A 20,804-nucleotide genomic window follows, 5' to 3' on the forward strand; every position below is an offset into this window, starting at 1 on the left:
TGAGGCAAAGCTTGTGGAGTCATCGGTGTCTCCAGGGGCCCAGGCTGACTGGGCGGGGTAGGCAGTGGCCAGGAGGATGTTTGGAAGAGCTGCTGGAAAGGCAGAGCTCTGAGAGCTGCTCTCACCATTTCTACCTCCTAACAGCTTCCCTCACTACCCAGTCCATACCCAGCACCACACGATAGAGTCCCTTCCCATTCATAGACAGGCCTCGAAAATGATTCCCAGTCAATGTTTTTATTTAAATGGCAGGAAATTGAAGACATTGACATTTGGTGTCAGAAGTAGAATTTGAACACTTTGCTGACCTTTCAACCTGACCACACTGACTTCCATAGTAAAGAATTAAAACGTTCATTTTCACATGCCAGGTCGGCTGATCTGGCTGATCACATACCCATAAAGGAGAGGAAAACATAAACGGACGGGCCATAACAGGATATGCTGAGCTCAGCGCTCAGGTTATCTTATTCAGCAGTCATCTGCTCCCATTTGGTCTGTTTACAAGTCAGGAAATGAAGCAAGAGGGAGCACGAGGAGCAAGGGAACTCTAGAAGTTTCTTTGAGCATTGTGGTTTTCTCAAATCATCAGCAGCACCGAGACACGACAAGCCTGTAACGTCTCCAAGATGTGACTGGGCCCTGTCAGTAATGCCTTAAATATTTCCAGGCAGCGTCCTTCCACAGCCTCAGTTAGGCCCACGGGATGCTTCACCCCAAGTCAATCCGACCTCTTCGTATTCACAGAGGTACTCACTCGAAAGAAAACAAAAGGCGGGAGAGATGGTTCTGCTGGTGACATGCTCACTTTGAAAGCATCAAGACCTGAGTTCTACCCCAAGAATCCAGATGTGATCAAAGGTAAAGACCAAACATAGCATCTTCGCCCGGGAGGCCCTAGCAGTGAGATGCTCATTGCAAACCCTAACATCTTGGGTGACAGATGAAACAGTGGGCACTATCCAAATAATCACCCTTCCCCAGAGGCTTAGCTGTAAAGAGAAAATGAACTGTGTCTAGACAGCAGCACAGAGGGGTGGGGAGGCTGGGAAGGCAGCTCAGTCAGTCAAGGACTTACCACATAAGCATGAAGACGGCACTCCAACCTCCAGCGTCCTTTATTACTTATAAAAAGATATGTGGGGGAGGGCTAGAGAGACGACTTAGCTGTTAAGGGCAGTGGCTGCTCTTCTAAGGACCCAATTTCAATTCCCAACATGCATGTTGTGCTTAACAGTTGTCTTGTAGCTCCAATTCCAAGAGATCTAACACTCTCCTCTGGCCTCTGTGGGCATCACACATTCATACATGCAGGCGAAACAACCATACACACAGCATAAAAAAGTAAATGTTTAATCCATTAAAAGTTCATATATTATTATTATTCCAAATCTGAGGAGGTAGAAACAGGAGAGTCCCCGGGGCTCATTGGTTAGCAAGCTCATCTGAGAGACCCTGGTGTATTGATTGCTCTTAAAGAAAGACTCTGGAAGGATGACTTCTGACCTCTACACACATGTGTACATGTTCCTAAACACACGTGTAACACACACACATACACACACACACACACACACACACACACACACACACACGAAATCTGGAATCTAAGGAAAATTGTTTTGAGTTTCTTGCACACATTGGGCTTTGGATGTGGTCATGTCTTCCTGTTGATAAGAAAGCACCCTGAGAAGGCGCCATTCAAACTCAGATGATAGACCATGGTTAGGAAGCAGGTGGCCACACACACTATTCCCTCCGAGGGCAGTGAATGGGTGATTTTCCCGAGCTCTACAATCTAGTGGGAAGATGCCACCTGCCACAGAGTCTCAAACATGTGAGAGCAGGGGGCTCCAGCAGAGGCGGGGGTGGGGCGGGGATAGGAGGTGGAAGGCTCAGGATGGGTTCTAGGGTGACAGACTGTCTGCAGATCACAGGACTTCGACTTCATAAGTAATTTTAGACAAGCAACTGTTCAGATCCAGCCTGGCTCCTGTTCCATATCTTCCCATGAGACTCACAGCTCTCCCTGGGACAGACAAAGGCTGTGTGTGTGTGTGTGTGTGTGTGTGTGTGTGTTTGTTTATTTTGGAGAATATTTTCATTGTGTAGAACAGACGACTGGAGAACAGGGATTCAAGCAAAAGCCAGAAAAGACTTCTGATCCCAGAACTCCAATCCTGGCCTGTCTGCCAGAGGCAGCCTCCCTCTTGCAGGCTCAGAGGTGTGCCAACTCAGGGGAAGGGCTCAAAGAGAGCAGTAGCAGGGCCTGCTTCCCAGGGAGAAGTAGGAACAATATCTCTGCTTTTCAACACAAACAAACGCACAGTTTGTGAATCACCAATTACTCTGTCTCTGCAGGAGTTCCATCCTGAGATTTGTCTGGGCCTCTGCAGGAGAATTGGCTGCACTTTCCAGCGAGAAAAGCCAAGGCCACCAGAACCAGAGAGGAACCAGTCACATTGTCCCTTGCCTTGCTGAGTCTAGTAGTGATCCGCAGCCCTGGTGAGTGGATGCTACTGGCAGAAGCACTCAGAGAGGGTTGAGAGCATGGACTTTGTATCAGAACTCATCTTAGAGAAGCCCCGCTTCCATTCTGTTCCTTGTTTTTGGTTTGGGGCCTCTCCAGGGCTCCATTCACCTGTGATTCCATTGAAACTCTCTCCTCTTATCTGCTGCCCCTAAGTGGCTGTGCTCAGGTAACTGTGATAGTATAACAAAGGGTGAGACTGGGTGGGAGCCCAGTGGAGAGGAAGGACCTAGGGTCTCAGAAGTAGCCGCAGTTCTCAGAACAAGGAAACTCTCAGGCAGTGGGTTTGCAAAACCGTGACCTTCTTCCTCATGTCATTGCTTCAAGGGTGAGTTTCTTCAGTTTGCAGGTGCCGGCTGGGATTGCTTCAGGCTTTGCAGGTCAGGCTTTTCTCTGTGGCGCTACTCTGGCCCATCACTGTAACTTGAAAGCAGGCATCAGCCAAAGGTAAAAGAATGATCTTAGCTGTGTTTCAAGAAGACATTGCTTATGGGTGCTGAAATTTTAATTTTGTGTAATCCCACATGATACACACACACACAGAGGTAGAGAGGGGGAGGAAGAAAAAGAGTGAGGGGGAGGGGGAGAGAGAAAGGGAGAGGGAAAGGGAGAGAGAGAGATTTCTCCATGTGACTCTGGCTGTCCTAGAATTTGCTCTATAGACCAGGTCGGCCTTGAACTCAGAGATCTTCATGCCTCTGCCTCCCAAGTGTTGTTAAAGGTGTGTGCCACCACTACCCAGCAAAATAATCTTCTTCTTCTTCTTCTTCTTCTTCTTCTTCTTCTTCTTCTTCTTCTTCTTCTTCTTCTTCTTCTTCTTCTTCTTCTTCTTCTTCTTCCTTTCTTCTTCTCCTTCTTCTTCTTCCTTTCTTCTTCTCTTTCTTCTTCTTCTCCTTCTCCTCCTCCTCCTCTTCCTTCTCCTCCTCCTTCTCCTTCTTCTTCTCCTTTTCTCCTTCTTCTTCTTCTCCTTCTTCTTCTCCTTCTTCTTCTTCTTCTTCTTCTTCTTCTTCTTCTTCTTCTTCTTCTTCTTCTTCTTCTTCTTCTTCTTCTTCTTCTTCTTCTTCTTCTTCTTCTTCTCCTTCTTCTCCTTCTTCTTCTCCTTCTCCTCCTCCTCCTCCTCCTTCTTCTTCTCCTTCTCCTTCTTCTTCTCCTCCTCCTTCTCCTCCTTCTTCTCCTCCTTCTTCTTCTCCTTCTTCTCCACCTTCTCCTCCTTCTCCTCCTCCTCCTCCTTCTCCTTCTCCTCCTTCTCCTTCTCCTCCTTCTCCTCCTCCTCCTCCTTCTCCTTCTCCTTCTCCTCCTCCTCCTTCTCCTTCTCCTTCTTCTTCTTCTTTAAATACAAAACACTTATCTTATAAATATAGGACTGAGGTGTAAGTCTGTGGTAGAGCTCCTGCCTAACATACTTGAGCCTCTGGGTTGGTTCCCAGCACCCCGACATTGAAACTCTAATCTCTTGGTTCATGGGTCATGCCAAACCTGGCTATGGTCCATGCATGAACTGGTTGCCACAGTTGTCCACATGATTTAATCCAAGGTCTGCAAGCCTCTTTGAAGTTGAGTATTTTGGATATCTTCTCCATAGCTAAGAGTGTCTATACCCTTAATCCTGTGAGATCTTCCTCTACTCCTCAGACTGTCACTTCCCAGAAAGTGGATCATAGAACCACATTATTTTTTAATGTATATATTTCTCTCTGTGTGGGTGCTCATGAACATGTGTTTGTGTACATGTGGAAAGCAGAGGACAACGGTGGGTGTCATCCTCAGGGACACCATCTACCTCCTTTGCTGTAAGATTGCTCACTGGCCTGGAGCTTACCAGGAATCCCCCTGTTCCTGCCTTCCCAGAGCTGCGATTACATGTGCATGGCATCTTAGAGGGGTTCTGTGATCAGACTCAGTTCTTTATGTTCAAAGGCAAGCACTTTACGACTGAGCCATCCACACAGCTCCCAGAATCCCATTATTTACAGAAATTATAGAAACCATCCCTTCCCTTTAGAGACTGACTGAAATCCTGTATTACCAAGGACACTGCCCTTAAAGCCACTCTGTCACCCCCTTCAGTGGCTCAGGATGATTAAGGCCTCCAGGGTCAGGAGCAAAATTCCAGGTAGGGAGGTGGTCTACAGAACTCAGGGACACAAGGCCTGGCTACCGGCTGGAACAAAAGCCTCAGTAAGTTACCCTGCCTAGGATCAGAGCTTCCGAGCCCTGGACCAATTTCTTCAGGCCTCACCAGTCCACGTAACGAGCTCAGGACATTCTTTCAATGGGCACTGATTTTGTTTCCTTAACAAAATCAGTTCCTCTGAAGGGAAGTGTCTCTGTGCCGGCAGCAAAGCAAGGAGATACACCACTCAGCCTTCCTCAGGCCGCCATTTCCTCAGCCACTGAAGATTAGTCACTGTCCTGGCTTGCAAATGGCTCTGTACTGCGATAGCCACTGGTGGCCCTGTTAGCGGCCCACCTCTGAAGATCTTGATAATTGTATCTATAGTACAAAGAACACTTACCAGCCAATTTCCATTTCCCCACAAAAGTTCATTCAGCTATACTAAATGGTTTAAACCCTGTGAAACTTCAGCCATAATTCCAAGACCAGAGTTGGGGGTGTGGGCCACCACCCTCCTGATAAGAATCTTCGACCCCAGCTGGAATGGGGCCCCTTCCCTTCTCCTGTCTGCCCAGCACACTATCCAGGGTGCTGGTGCTCTCCTTGCACTTTGACCTACCTCAGGCTGTGGTGACAGGATTGGCTCTAAGGGAGGAATATAATATTCTATGCAGGAGGCAACTGAACTAGGTATAGTTCTCCTGGAGGTCAAGGAAGGGCCCATGAACCACTCTCTCCACACAGATTTTCCATTCCTTATCTGTGTACAAGCTGATCTTTGCCAATGAGGTCATTTGTTTAATTTTTACGCTTGGCATCATGGAAATCTTAAATCAAGACTTATTAAGTGAATGAATGAACAAAGGGATCTTCTCTCTCTCTCTTTCTCCCTCTCTCTCAGAATTTAGCCAGTATTTGCCTAATTTCCCTCATAGTTACAGAGAAAAGTTATTTTATAAAACTGTCATTCCACAGAGTTATAGAAAGTCCTCTGACTTGACTGACACCTTTTTTTTTTTTTGATTTGGTTTTTTTCCCCCGAGGTTTCCCTGTATAGCCCTGGCTGTCCTGGAACTCACTCTGTAGACCAGGCTGGCCTCGAACTCAGAAATCTGCCTGCCTCTGCCTCCCAGAGTGCTGGGATTACAGGCGTGCGCCACCACCGCCCGGCAACTGACACCTTTTTTAAACAAGTAAATGATTTGTTTAAAAATCAGGATGGCTATTGCCAATCTGCTTTCAAGAAATGGGGGTGGGGGGGTGGAAAGGATGGGAGGGGAGACAGGAGAGGGGATGGGAGAGAGGACAGGGGAGGCAGCCATTGAAACCAGGCTCTTTATCAGCAGAGCAGTGACCTTTCCAGAAGCCTGCTGACACCCACTTCAGGACCCTGATTAGAGAGCTGCGGCTCCATTGGTTTCGCCTCCTGCCAGTGAACCCGAATATTCACCATTTTTCATTTTACCCCTGATAAGGAGCGGAGGCATAGCGGGTATAGGAGGGGCCAAGCTGAATGCTACTCCAAGCTCCTACGTGATTTTATGGACGCACTAGCTTTCCCTCTCTGCTAGAATGTATTACAGAACCAAAGGCACAGAGCAAAGTGGAGCTCGCCAGCCAGCTAGCCATTAGCAGCGAGTAACAGCCACCCCAGAGCAGATCGCAGCAGGGTTAGTGACTTAATCCACGGCTTTAATGAAAGGCTTTACAGACTTTCCAGGAAGGAAACCACCCTCCAGTAGCCACCGCTGGGACAATCTGCTGCCAGGAGAGAAACACAGTCCTACTTGACACACACAGCACACATAGTCACACCACAAATACAGTTTCTGTTTGCCTTTTGAGACAAGTTCTCCCTATGTAGTCTGGCTGACCGGGAACTCACTACATAGCCGAGGCTGGCCTCGGACTCACAGAGCATTCTCACAAATCTGCCTGCCTCTACCTACTGACTGCTTTGATCGGAGGCCTTTGTCAGAACATCCTGGCATACAAATAAAATTAAGGAGAATGATTTCATGCCTTTCTGACAAAAGGCAATTAAGATCCAGACAGAAATCCCAGCGTCATCTGGGAGAGCTGGTTATAATTTGTTACAGTCCCCACAAGTAGCACTGAAAGTACAAGCAAGGCTGGCCAAAAGGCAGTTAATGATGTGCTGTGTCAGTGTCAGGGGACTCTGCTGGCTCCTGGACCTGTGCCAGCTCCCAGTGTCGCTGTGGCTCATGAGCTAGGATGGTTTTTATATTACTAAATGGTTGGGGAGGCGGATTAGAAGAATCCTATCCAATGACCTGTGAAGATCATGTGAAATATTTCAGAGTCTACAAAGGAAGTAACAGAGTCCTGACTTTTTCTGTTCATATAGGTCTTGCCTGTAGCTGCTTTGGGGCAACATGCAAAGGTAAAGACTTACAGCACAGACCTCCAGGGTCTTCAAAGTCTAAAAATGTACTGCCTGCTTCTCTCCAGAAAATCTTTAGCTACACAGAGAACCCATGAAACTAAGTCAGCAAGGCTGTTGCTGGAGGGAAATTAACCTGAGGAGAGCTTAGGATCTCCCATTGTCTGGAACGAAGCATCTGCCTCCTTCCAAAGCCGACAGGGTCTCATCCAAGGGTGCCCACCACAGCCTCCTGGGGGAAGTTCAAGTTGCCTTTGAAGATCCTGGCTGCTGTAACTTCTGTCTGTCCTTGAATAAGGTTGGGGATTCCCAGAAAACTGAAGCACAAGATGGGGAACACAGAGAAGGAAGTGGGGGGCTCAAGAGGGCAGACAAGGGGCTTTCTCAGGACCATGTTTTGCTTGTGTGAAGATAGCGCAAGGCCTTAAAGGAAACGGACTGAGGAAGCTCTACTTCTGCTCTGTGGTAATAAATGACTTACTCTTGAGGAGATATCTGACTATCTGACAAAGGCCAGCACACGGGGAAACTGTGAGCAGAAAGTTCTAGGGAGGGAGACTCCCCCGCCCCCAACACAGTGTTCTGCCATTTTGTTGAGCTGTGTGGAAAGGATTTCAAAAGTTCATTGGTTCTTCTCATGGAGAAGTAGAAGAAGGAAATAGAGGAAGACAGGAGGAAGTAGAGGAAGATGGGAGGAAGTGGAGGAAGACAGGAGGAAGTAGAAGAAGAGGCCTGGGCGTGAGACTGAGGCGGGAGAGCTTTCTCAAGGTCTGGTGTAAAGAGATAGAAAGGACTGACTCCCAAGATCCCTAATGTGACAATTTTCTGCAGGTAGGTAACTTGGGGTTTAAAGGGAATCCCCATCCTGAATTGGGGTTTTGCAGATTGCTAGAAGAAATGTAGTGGACTCTAAAATGAACAAGAGTCAGAAAGTCAGAAGAGGTTTGGCACACTGTGCAGAAAAAGAGATTGATGTATTGTTAGAGATTCAAGAGATACTACTTATGTTATGAGCTGAATAGAGGACTATAACAAGCCCTGGCCATCCTGGACTCAATTTATAGACCAGGCTGGCTCCCAACTCACAGATATCCACCTGCCTCTCTCTCCCCAGCACTAGGATTAGTCGTGCGCCACCATGCCTGGCAATACAGATTATTTTTACATGCAAGCACTGAGAACAAACACCTAGTCAAAGCTTACAATGCTCGAAATGTATTTGCCAAGAAACAAAATGAACCGTAATGAAATCTGAAAACTACAACTCCAGTGTCATCTTGACATCGGAGAACAAAGACGTTTGTTAGTGTTCGACTTTCATTCCTGAGACTTAGTCTTTTAGTAGTCTTCTAACAGAGACATGATGTTAGACACACACACACACACACATACACACACACACACACACACACACACACACACACACACTAACAAACATATAGAACTCACATACATACATACCCTCATACACATACACACATACATGTAAAAACACACACATACAAAAATATATACATACACACACTCACACATTCTCAGTCACATACATGCATATAAATGTGTTTATATACACACATTCTTACACACATACCACATATATACACTCACACACACATACACTCAAATACATAAAAACACACATATACATATACACACTCACACACATTAATACTTACACACACATACACACATCACAGACACATAAATGTGCACTCATGCAAACACACACACACACACACACACACACACACACTAAAACAACAACAGAGCTTAGACTTAGAGCACCAAGATTCGAATCTCAACCCTATTAGGTTCTGGTATAAGACCTTGAATAATGACAACTCTGTTAACCTATTTTAAAAGAGGGATGATGATGATAATGATGGTGATTAATGGTGGTAATGATGGTGAATGGTGGTGGTGATGGTGGTGATTGTGGTGATGGTAGTGATGGTGGTGGTGATGGTGGTGATGGTGGTGATGGTAGTGATGATGGTGGTGATGGTTGTGATGGTAGTGATGATGGTGGTGGTGGTGGTGGTGGTGATGGTTATGGTGGTGACAATAAGGTGACAATTAAATAAGGTTGCTTAGGTGCTGGTCATTCCTCAAGTCCTATTCTATTTATACACGAAGGGACTCAGAGCCTCCATCTATCATCATCCACTACACAAGGATCATATAGAAATCTAAAATATCCTGACATTAATAGGAGACGCCTGGTTTCACTTAAAGACATACCAGTTTTGTTTCATCAATTGCTGGATTGATTGATATCTGACTGGTGTTTTTGAGGTAGGATCTCATTCTATAGCCCAAGCTAGCCTCACACTTTCCATATAGCCCAGGATAGCTCTGGTGGCATATATGTACAACCCAACATTCAGGAAGCTATAGCTGGAGTATTGTAAGTTTGAAGCCAACCTGAGCTACATACTAATATATTGCCTCATAAAAAGTTATTGCATGGAGAAATCCACCCCTCTCTATCCTCATCTTCCCTCCACAGGAGTCATTTTAATTACCTAACGTGAAGCCCTGCTTCCATATGCAGGTAAACGTGTATATTCTCTTAGTCTAGTATGCAGAAATTAGCATGTTACATAATTATTATTAACAATTTAATCTTTTTGCTTAAAAGTATGCCTGAGAGTTAGTTGTCTCAGTTGTGTGTGTATGTGTGTGTGTTGGGGGGTGGATAGGATGTGTTTGTGTGGATGCATGTGTGACTGCCTGTGCATGTGGAAGCCAGAGGCTAATCCGTGTCATTCCCTGGGGTTTGTCCATGTTGCTTTTTGAGACAGGGTCTCTCCCCTAGCCTTCTGGTATAGCGAGCCCAGGATCCAGCTGTCTACACCTCCCTAGTACTGAGGTTACAGGTACATGCCATCATGCCTAGGTTTTTAGAATTTAGAGCAGACTATGAATTCTGGAGAAGAAACTCAGGTCCTGTGTGTGTGTGTGTGCAGCAAGCACTTTACCCACAGACCCTCCATTTGGTTATCCTTAAATTTCTCCAGTCACATTGGATAGTCTTTGACCAATTACTTCCTTTTTAAATTATTCTATCATTTCTGCATACACTCCACACAGTCAGTTTGCGTTTTGCCTGTGTTTGGTACCCACAGTTCCTGGAACATCTGTGTGACAGCTGAGGACCTGGCTACGAGCCCCAGAGTCTAACTTCTTCAAAGGCCTGTTCGTCATTGAAATGTACTTCACAATAACAATGGAGCTCTTGTGGCTCCAAGGAGAAGATTACTTCCTCCAGAAAGTCCACTCATTTCTCCAGGATCCAGGCCCAGAGAGTGCCTCCGACCCACAGTAACCTCAGTACTACGTAAGATCTTTGGTTTAATCTGAGTCTCTCCTTTAGTGTCTCCCTTAGGTCTCTCACATCAGGACCAGAATTTAGGTCTATATGGAAGCCTTAGCAGTGCTTCTGGATCCACGTTTAACAGCTGTGTCTCAGCACCAGCATCAATGTATATATATATATAGTTCACTCTCTGGTAGAACCCCCTTCTTCTTGCTTTCCAAAATGTTCTAGGTTCTCCACAACTGTTCCCTTTCCTGAATGAATCCTGAACTGTTAGCTCTTTTAAAGTATCTGCTCTCACAGTGAAACAACCTGTAAAGATCAGTGATGACAAGTTACTAACCAAACCCGATGCCAACACAAACATGAATGGACTAAAGAACAAAGGCTAAGGACATGGTGGTGTGGGATGCCAGGGTTGTGTTACATTCTCTAAAGAATTCAGCTAGACAGCACTGGGAACACATTGAGGGAATCTCACAACCTAACTCAAATCTCTGGTTCACAAGCACAGGACAGTGTTGCAGGTCCTAAGTGAAAGAAATTCCAAATGCCCTCAGTGTGAGTGCTGGAAGAACCAGTGAGTTGGTGGATGAATGAGAAACACTCCCTTTGGAAGCTACTGAGTCACAGTTGTTCACGGAGGAATGTTATTTTGCAGGACACACTGTCCTGCCCAGCACAGCATACAACCAGATTGCTGTGGAGTCTGGAGGCACAGCCTGTCACCATCAGAAGAGTACGGAACAATCCCTTGCTGACACAATTGGAAAATGAAGAGAGGAAAGAACTCATTTTTCTGATCTATAAACCGTTTTAAAACAAAGGCCACCTTGCCAATTAACAAACCTCAGTGAGCTGCTGCTTCCTGTAGATAGTGTGCAAAACAAGATGAGAGATTAGTGTAAACAATGCTGCCCAGGAAAAGCAAGGCAGGCAGGCGGGCAGGCAATATGGGCTCATTGGTGCAACAGTAGCACAACTGTTTGGGGCGTAACCACTCACTTTCTGCTCAACTCTGGTCTGCTCCGTGGTAGGAAATGCAAGCCTGTTTCCATAAACCTGGTCAAAGCTTACAGCTAAGGAGGTCACAGATGCTAGAGGGGAGGCTACTACTGATGTTTTTGCTAAACTGACGCTGCTCTCAGCCTTGGTCAGACAAAGTTTCCTTTTGCAGTGGGCATTAGTTAATGCAGAGATTCCTAACTGGGCAAAGCGCTGAGAAGCGGCTGATGAAAGACACAATACATTGCATATGCATATGAAATTGCTGAAAATTTAAAAGATAGAGAAGCAGAGTGATGGGAAGAGAGATATCTTAGGATGAAATGAGTATCCTCTATACATATTCTGCAATGACCAAAATTAAGCTGTAAACTCTGTCTGCCCAGGAACCAGGTAACTTCCAGGAATGCTGGGAATTGTAGTTCTGGGAAATAACAAAGCTTCATGGGAAAATATGGTGGCCTATAGGTTTGTCCTTGCAACATGTGGCTCGAGGCCGTTCCAGCTGGAAAATTCTGTGGAATGGTTCTGACCAAAGTTTAGTTCTTTTTGTTGTTGTTGTTGTTGTTGTTGTTTTTGATTTTTGAGACAGGGTTTCTTTGTATAGCCCTGGCTGTCCTGGAACTCACTCTGTAGACCAGGCTGGCCTGGAACTCAGAAATCCGCCTGCCTCTGCCTCCCAAGTTCTGGGATTACAGGCGTGCGCCACCACGCCCAGCGAGAAATTTCTTATATGAATTCTTATGGATAATTATGTGGGTCCCACACCGGTGAATGACTCAAGCCCAACGTGGGTTTTACATAGCTTCTTCTGAAGTGTGGGCACTGTACGGCTTATTTCATTTGCATGGGCGGGCGGGAGTTGCAGGCCAGTGGGCCTGACAACATGAAGAGTCCAAGTTGTGTATAAAGTGACATGTGCCTGGTCTTTGTGGTGGTCAGCAATTCTGACAAACATCTTCCAGGTGACCTTCTACCTATGCTTGAAACTACAGAAAGATTAATTCATCTGCCCCGTCTTTATGAGTGACTTGGGGGGGCTACCTGATGGTTAGTGACTAACTCAGGAGCAACCATCAAGACACAGGGGTGGGTCAGAAGCTCACACGTAACAGCTTTCCAACCACAATGATTAAAAACAGAAACCCAGAATGTAGCTAAATGAAACGTTGTCTCTTTACCTTCTCATGGAGGTGCTATCCTGTGGCTGCTCTGAATGCTGGACTCCCTCTTTGAGGATTGCTAGCCTAGTCTGGAGAAGCCCTTGCCTTTCTTTTTTGCTGTTGTACAAGTAAAATCTTCTGAACTATCCTCTTTATGTTGTGTCATTTTTGAAAAGAGATGCAGGCAATTTGCCACAATCAGTTTGTAGAAGGAATGTCTAACCAACTGCATTTTTGTCCATATAGAATGTTCTCGCCGTATACAGAGAAATAGAGACAGTTTTCTGAGGCTATAACTGGTGTTCATTTGTGGCTCAAAAAGAAGTTCTGAAGGCAGTTACTAAAGGGGCTCTCAAGGTCTTTTCAATAGTGCTTAGTCTTTCAAAGTGACTACTTAAACAACAAATATAACTTAGTTGATATCTAGCATGCCTGGAGACAATGTTTCATTAATCATAATGCCCCCTCTTTTTCTTTCCTCTTGCATTCCAGATGACTGGACCTGAGTCCCTCCTTAAACATACTAGACAAGCATTCCACCACTGACCTCGGGACTGGCCACTCTGTCTTTAAATATTATTTTGAAGGGTTTAATAAGCAACTGTCTCCTCCCCTTTCCTAGCTCCTAGCCTCCCAGAACTGAGGCAATCCAGTGAATCATTACATTGCTTCTGTATTCTTTTTTGTTTGTTGTTTGTTTGTTTGTTTTTTGAGACAGGGTTTCTCTGTATAGCCCTGGCTTTCCTGGAACTCACTCTGTAGACCAGGCTGGCCTCAAACTCAGAAATCTTCTTCCTCTGCCTCCCAAGTGCTGGGATTAAAGGTGAGTGCCACCACTGCCCTGCTGCTTCTGCATTCTTTTTTTTTTTTTTTTTTTTTGGTTTTTAGAGACAGGGTTTCACTGTGTAGCCCTGGCTGTCCTAGAACTCACTCTGTAGATTAGGCTGGCCTCGAACTCAAAAATCCACCTGCCTCTGCCTCTGCCTCTGCCTCCCAAGTGCTGGGTTTAAAGGCTTGAGCCACCACTGCCCGGCCTGCTTCTATAGGCTTAATATTTTCCCTACATTAGATTTCCTCTCTCGGCCCGTGATTTCAGTCTCTAACACTGCTTCTTTGTGTGTTTGTTCCTGCTCTTCTTATGTGAGCTCACACACTAATACACACTGCCTAGTTTCCCTTCTAGTCTCTCAAGGGCTAACCTCTACCTTCAGTGTCAGCCCGGACCCTGCCTTTGCAGGCCTCCAGCTGTGAGTCTCTCCATTATCCTGCATGCTGCTTTACCCCACCCACGGGGTAATAATCTTATCCCTGGAGAGGGAGGATGAAACACCAATTGAGTAATGTAAAATAAAGATGAGACTGATTTCCCAGTCACAAGGGGGGAATTCAGAGTCATAATGAAAGGAAATGACATCATCAGTTTGTTGTAACATCCATCAGTTACAAGGCCAATTTGCTGAGAATGACTGTAAAATTAACAAACAAAACAAACCTAAACAACTGACTTTTAAACTTTCAATCTGACTCTTGGGAACCGTATCGGGACACAGCATGGTGGTACATGTGTGTAGTCAGGAGCCACAGCAGGAGGATTGTGAGTCTGAGGCTAGCTTGGGCTACATGGCAAGTTCCAGGGCAAGCTGAGCTAAGTAGTGACATGTGGAAGTCCCTGGTGCCACTGGTGAAGGAGAGACACACACCCGGTCTTCATTAGGGTGTAAGTAAAAGAGCCCAAAGCAGGGTGATTCACTGTATGCCATCAATTAAAAACAAGAGCATCAGGCCCGGCATGCACATCTGTAATCCCAGCACTTGGGAGGCAGAGGCAAGCCAATCTCCATAAGGTCCAGGCCAGCTTGGTCTACAAAGAGAGTTGCAGGACAGCCAGGACTGCACAGAGAAACCCTGTCAGAAAGGGAGGAAGGGAGGGAGGGACGGAGGGAGGGAGGGAGGGAGGGAGGGAGGAAGAGAGGGAGGGAGGGAGGGAGGAGAGAGAAGAAGAGAAAGAATGAAAGAAAGAGAGAGAGAGAGAGAGAGAGAGAGAGAGAAAGAAAGAAAGAAAGAAAGAAAGAAAGAAAGAAAGAAAGAAAGAAAGAAAGAAAGAAAGAAAGAAAGAAAACAAGAGTATTAAGACATAAGAGAAAACCCATGTATCTGGTAGCAGAAGAGGGTAAAAACCCCTCTGTGTGAGTCAGGGTGAAAAGCTAGTGGCTGTTCATCGTGGAGCTGTGTTTCAGGGTCTCACCTCTTTCCTCTACTCTACACCCCACGTTCTCACGATCTTCACAGATCTATTTGCTTTCACTGGTACAAAAAAGAGAAAGATGAAGCCAACACACCAACTCACAATGCTTTCTGTCCTTTAGCAAAGCTCAGAGGTGGGATTTCTGTCAAACTAAAGGTTTTACATGTCAGCCAACAAGATAAAGACAATCCAGGGATGGGAGGAATTAGTCAAAAGCCATATATCCAATAGAGGTTACTATCCAAAGTCTGTATAAGGAACTCGACAACAGGGGCAACTGGTTGTTCTTTGGCAGAAAAGGCTCTACAGAGACATTTTCCCCACGAAGACAAAAATGGCTGGTAAGTGTATGAGAATGCGCTGAACTATTGATCAGAAGGGGAATCAGAACCACAGTGAGGTTTACTTCAGAACTGCTATCATAAGGCAGACAGACAGACAGACAGACACACACACATACACACACACACACACACACACACACACCCCTCTACACAGACAGACAGACAGACAGACAGACAGCTACCAATCCCAAACCCTTAGACGTAGAGAAGGAGAAGCCTTGGCCAGGCATGGTGGCTCAGGCTTGTATTCCTGGCACTTTGGAGGCTGTGGCAGCAGGATTCTAATGAGCTCTAGGCCGTCATGGGCTAGGGCAAGAGCCTGTCTGCAAAAGGAAGAGACATGCTGTTCATAGTTGCTGAGAAGGCGAGTTGGTAAAGACATACTCAATGCAATATGGACATTTCCTTAAACACCAAACAGAATTTCAGTATGACCCAGATACCCTACTTCTTAGTTTATATTCAAAGGCAATCAAATCATGATGTCAAGGAGATCGCTCAGCTTCCAGGGTCTTGGCAACATTATTCACAGGAGGTGGGACATGGAGACAACCTAAATCCTCAACAACAGAGAAATGGATGAGGAACACATGAGGCACACACACACACACACACACACACACACGAATGTTATGTAGCTGTAAGGAGATCCTGCCTTCCACCCCAGGGACCTGGGGGGGGACACAGCACTGCATGAAATAAGTCAACAGGGTAAGAGGCATGCTGTACAGTTACCGCTTATGTTGAGCTCACAGAAACAAACGAGAAAGGTGGTTCTGAGGGCGTGAGTGAGAAAGGGGAAGACGCTGGGCATGGGGTACAAACATGGGTCTGAGGGTAGATGAGTCTTAGCAACATGATGAACAGAGCAGGGATGGTGCTTAGTGAGAGACTAGAAATCGACATCAGATTTATTCATTCCTTCATCGTTCCCGCCTGTTTCTTAGGACAAGGTCTCTCACTGAACCTGGAGCTCACCAAGTCTGCTAGACTGGCTGGCTAGCAGACCACAAGCATCTATCTCTAGGGTCTCTGGGCACTGGGACTATAGTATAGATACACACTGTTAGCATTCTGTCTAAACCCCAGCCCACAGTTACCTGGCAACAGCCAGGTGGGTCTGACCCACTATAAAAGGGGCTGCTTGCCCCTCCTCCCTCTCTTGCTCTTGATCTCTTGCTCTCTTTTTCTCTGTGACTCTTCCCTTCTTGCTTCCTGTCCCCTCCCCCTCCCTTCCCCTTCTCTTCACGTGCTCGTGGCCGGCCTCTACTTCTCTACTCTCTCTGCCTTTCTCTGCCTCTACTACCCTGTTAACTCCCCTCCCCATGCCCTGAATAAACTCTATACTATACTGTTGTGTGGCTGGTCCCTCGGGGGAAGAGATGCCTTGGTGTGGGCCCACAGAGACATCTCCTTCTCCCACACCTCACCACACATCCATAGAACACAACCTCCTCTCTCTTATGTACCAGGTACCTTGCCCAACTTCTTACATAGGTGCTAAAGCTCCAAACTCACGTTTGGAAAGGTCGCCCATGTGGCAGAATGATGGGTAAGGATTCATGAAATTTGCTTTGACCTCTAGCAAAAACCAGGTATGGTGGCACACACCTGCAATCCCAGGACTCACTCAGGAGCTACAGAATTGAGGGTCAGAAGTTCAACATCATCCTTGACTACATAGAGAGTTCAAAGCTAGTCCGAGCTAGAGACACTGTCTTTTTTTTTTTTTTTTTTTTTTTTGTCTTTTTTTTTTTATTTGATATAATTTATTTACATTTCAAATGATTTCCCCTTTTCTAGCCCCCCCCCACTCCCCGAAAGTCCCGTAAGCCCCCTTCTCTTCCCCTGTCCTCCCTCCCACCCCTTCCCAGTTCCCCGTTCTGGTTTTGCCAAATACTGTTTCACTGAGTCTTTCCAGAACCAGGGACCACTCCTGCTTTCTTCTTGTATCTCATTTGATGTGTGGATTATGTTTTGGGTATTCCAGTTTTCTAGGTTAATAACCACTTATTAGTGAGTGCATACCATGATTCACCTTTTGAGTCTGGGTTACCTCACTTAGTATGATGTTCTCTAGCTCCATCCATTTGCCTAAGAATTTCATGAATTCATTGTTTCTAATGGCTGAATAGTACTCCATTGTGTAGATATACCACATTTTTTGTATCCACTCTTCTGTTGAGGGATACCTGGGTTCTTTCCAGCATCTGGCAATTATAAATAGGGCTGCTATGAACATAGTAGAGCATGTATCCTTATTACATGGTGGGGAATCCTCTGGGTATATGCCCAGGAGTGGTATAGCAGGATCTTCTGGAAGTGAGGTGCCCAGTTTTCGGAGGAACCGCCAGACTGATTTCCAGAGTGGTTGTACCAATTTGCAACCCCACCAGCAGTGGAGGAGTGTTCCTCTTTCTCCGCACCCTCTCCAACACCTGCTGTCTCCTGAATTTTTAATCTTAGCCATTCTGACTGGTGTAAGATGAAATCTTAGGGTTGTTTTGATTTGCATTTCCCTAATGACTAATGAAGTGGAGCATTTTTTAAGATGCTTCTCCGCCATCCGAAGTTCTTCAGGTGAGAATTCTTTGTTTAACTCTGTACCCCATTTTTTAATAGGGTTGTTCGGTTTTCTGGAGTCTAACTTCTTGAGTTCTTTATATATATTGGATATTAGCCCTCTATCTGATGTAGGATTGGTGAAGATCTTTTCCCAATTTGTTGGTTGCCGATCTGTCCTCTTGACGGTGTCCTTTGCCTTACAGAAACTCTGTAACCTTATGAGGTCCCATTTGTCAATTCTTGCTCTTAGAGCATACGCCATTGGTGTTCTGTTCAGAAACTTTCTCCCTGTACCGATGTCCTCAAGGGTCTTCCCCAGTTTCTTTTCTATTAGCTTCAGAGTGTCTGGCTTTATGTGGAGGTCCTTGATCCATTTGGATTTGAGCTTAGTACAAGGAGACAAGGATGGATCAATTCGCATTCTTCTGCATGCTGACCTCCAGTTGAACCAGCACCATTTGTTGAAAAGGCTATCTTTTTTCCATTGGATGTTTTCAGCCTCTTTGTCGAGGATCAAGTGGCCATAGGTGTGTGGGTTCATTTCTGGATCTTCAATCCTGTTCCATTGATCCTCCTGCCTGTCACTGTACCAATACCATGCAGTTTTTAACACTATTGCTCTGTAGTATTGCTTGAGGTCAGGGATACTGATTCCCCCAGATTTTCTTTTGTTGCTGAGAATAGTTTTAGCTATCCTGGGTTTTTTGTTGTTCCAGATGAATTTGATAATTGCTCTTTCTAACTCTGTGAAGAATTGAGTTGGGATTTTGATGGGTATTGCATTGAATCTGTATAGTGCTTTAGGCAAAATGGCCATTTTAACTATATTGATTCTACCGATCCATGAGCATGGGAGGTTTTCCCATTTTTTGAGGTCTTCTTCCATTTCCTTCTTCAGAGTCTTGAAGTTCTTGCCATACAGATCTTTCGCATGTTTGGTAAGAGTCACCCCAAGATACTTTATACTGTTTGTGGCTATTGTGAAGGGGGTCATTTCCCTAATTTCTTTCTCAGCCTGCTTATCCTTTGAGTATAGGAAGGCCACTGATTTGCTTGAGTTGATTTTGTAACCTGCCACTTTGCTGAAGTTGTTTATCAGCTGTAGGAGCTCTCTAGTGGAGTTCTTTGGGTCACTTAGGTAGACGATCATGTCGTCTGCAAATAATGATAGTTTGACTTCCTCCTTTCCAATTTGTATCCCTTTGACCTCCTTATGTTGTCGAATTGCCCGAGCTAGTACCTCAAGTACAATATTGAAAAGATAAGGAGAAAGGGGGCAGCCTTGTCTGGTCCCTGATTTCAGTGGGATTGCTTCAAGTTTCTCTCCGTTTAGTTTGATGCTGGCTACCGGTTTGCTGTATATTGCTTTTACTATGTTTAGGTATGGGCCTTGAATTCCTGTTCTCTCCAAGACTTTAAGCATGAAAGGATGCTGAATTTTGTCAAATGCTTTTTTTTTTAATATGGGTACACTGTAGCTGTCTTCAGACTTACCAGAAAAGGGCATCAGATCCCATTACAGATGGTTGTGAGCCACAATGTGGTTGCTGGGAATTGAACTTAGGACCTCTGGAAGAGCAGTCAGTGCTCTTAATTGCTGAGCTGTCACTCTAGCCTCAAGACTCTGTCTTTAAAAGCAAAAAAAAGTAAACAACAAAACTTGGGTGCCTGGGCTCTTTCAGTAAGTTCTTTACCCACTGAGCCACTCCCTCAGGCCCTAATTCTAAGTATTGTTTCTTCATTAGATTGACTATAGCCATTACTTTACAATGTGCATATGCACCATGTTATATAATTGATTATTCTAAACATGTACACGTTTTATTTGCTAACTATATCTTGTAGAACTATGGAAAATGACAATCAGAAAAATATCAGTGGCTTGTTGTGAATTATATTTCACCCCCAACACACATGCACACAAACACACACACACACACATACACACACACACACAGGAAAATCTTACTGATATCACGACTACCTGGGAATTTAAAATAGCCCATTAACTCTTCATCAACCATATCCATTGCTGTAAAATGATTATTGATATTCTGTGTATATTAAATTAATGCTGGGTATGGAAATACAGCAGCAGCTATTCCTTACTTAATCAGTTAGTTCTCCAAATAAACACACGGAGACCTTTTCATATCTCAAAGCTTAGGCCTTGGCTGGGCAGACTCTCAGCTAGTTCATCTAAGTTAACCGGATCACCCTGTCCCATCCAGCCATATTCCCATCACTAGCTATGTACTCCCAGCCGCATAGTCTGAACTCTCCTCTCGTGTCCTAATGAAAAGCCTTCCTCTTTCTTCTCTCTATTGCCCAATCACAGGGGCTTTAGCCTTTTATTGACCAACTAACTTGGGAGCAAGGTTTGCACAACCAAAGCCTGTATAGTGAGAATTCGCTCCTCTTGGGGGGGAGCAGATCTTAGGTACAAAATGCAGCATTTGAATACAGAGCAGCAGCACTCCAACGCGTTGCTCTCAAGTACTCATCACTGAGACACTCTCACGGTTCCCTAATAAGCCACTATTTCCTACAGATCTGAAGTTGCTGCCCAGGTTTTCTACTTGACAATATGGGATGGCTGCTAGCTGTGGACATCTTCAAGGGGGGCAGACAGTTCCAACTGCAAGCTCAAGTGTGGGCCCAGAGCAACTACAAGACGGTTGCATAACATCACCAGCAAACCAGCACTTAAAAAGGAAATGTAAAAGTGTTGATGATTCAGTAAACTTATTCCTGGAAATAATAAAAGACAATAATCTTCACACTGGCCTCTCAGAGCATGTAACATAAATATTGAGTTTGGAGTCATACCAAAACCTAAGAGGGCTCTGACTTAAACTATGATTTCCTTTGCTGTGCACCTCTGTGTTTGGAGCGATTTAAAATCTGTTTTCTTTACTAAGTATCCACAAGGTGCCTTAGGAAAATAACCCAGGAGACCCTAAGAGATCTTTATCACCTCTGCAGCGGTTCTCTGCAGAGTCTCCTTGAAACTGGAATAATTCCTTGAGATCTGAGCCTTTTTGAGCTTCGCTGGAAAGCACTGGTGTGTGTGTGTGTGTGTGTGTGTGTGTGTGTGTGTGTGTGTGTGATGA

General features: G+C 45.2%; 1 long non-coding RNA gene across 2 annotated transcripts; it reads left to right on the forward strand.

Moving 5' to 3' along the window:
- Window positions 1–504: 504 nt before the first annotated feature.
- Window positions 505–20,471, forward strand: LOC127680832 (uncharacterized). Of its 2 annotated transcripts, none has more exons than XR_007977019.1 (4): window positions 505–861; window positions 2,362–2,505; window positions 10,179–10,390; window positions 20,243–20,471. It is a non-coding gene; the product is annotated as an uncharacterized LOC127680832 (long non-coding RNA). The 2 variants fall into 2 exon arrangements; XR_007977018.1 differs by lacking the exon at window positions 20,243–20,471 and adding an exon at window positions 11,031–12,685 and having other exon boundaries at window positions 507–861.
- The last annotated feature ends 333 nt before the right edge of the window (window positions 20,472–20,804 follow it).

The sequence above is a fragment of the Apodemus sylvaticus genome, chromosome 3, assembly GCF_947179515.1.
Source record: "Apodemus sylvaticus chromosome 3, mApoSyl1.1, whole genome shotgun sequence".
Classification (NCBI taxonomy): Eukaryota; Metazoa; Chordata; class Mammalia; order Rodentia; family Muridae; genus Apodemus; species Apodemus sylvaticus.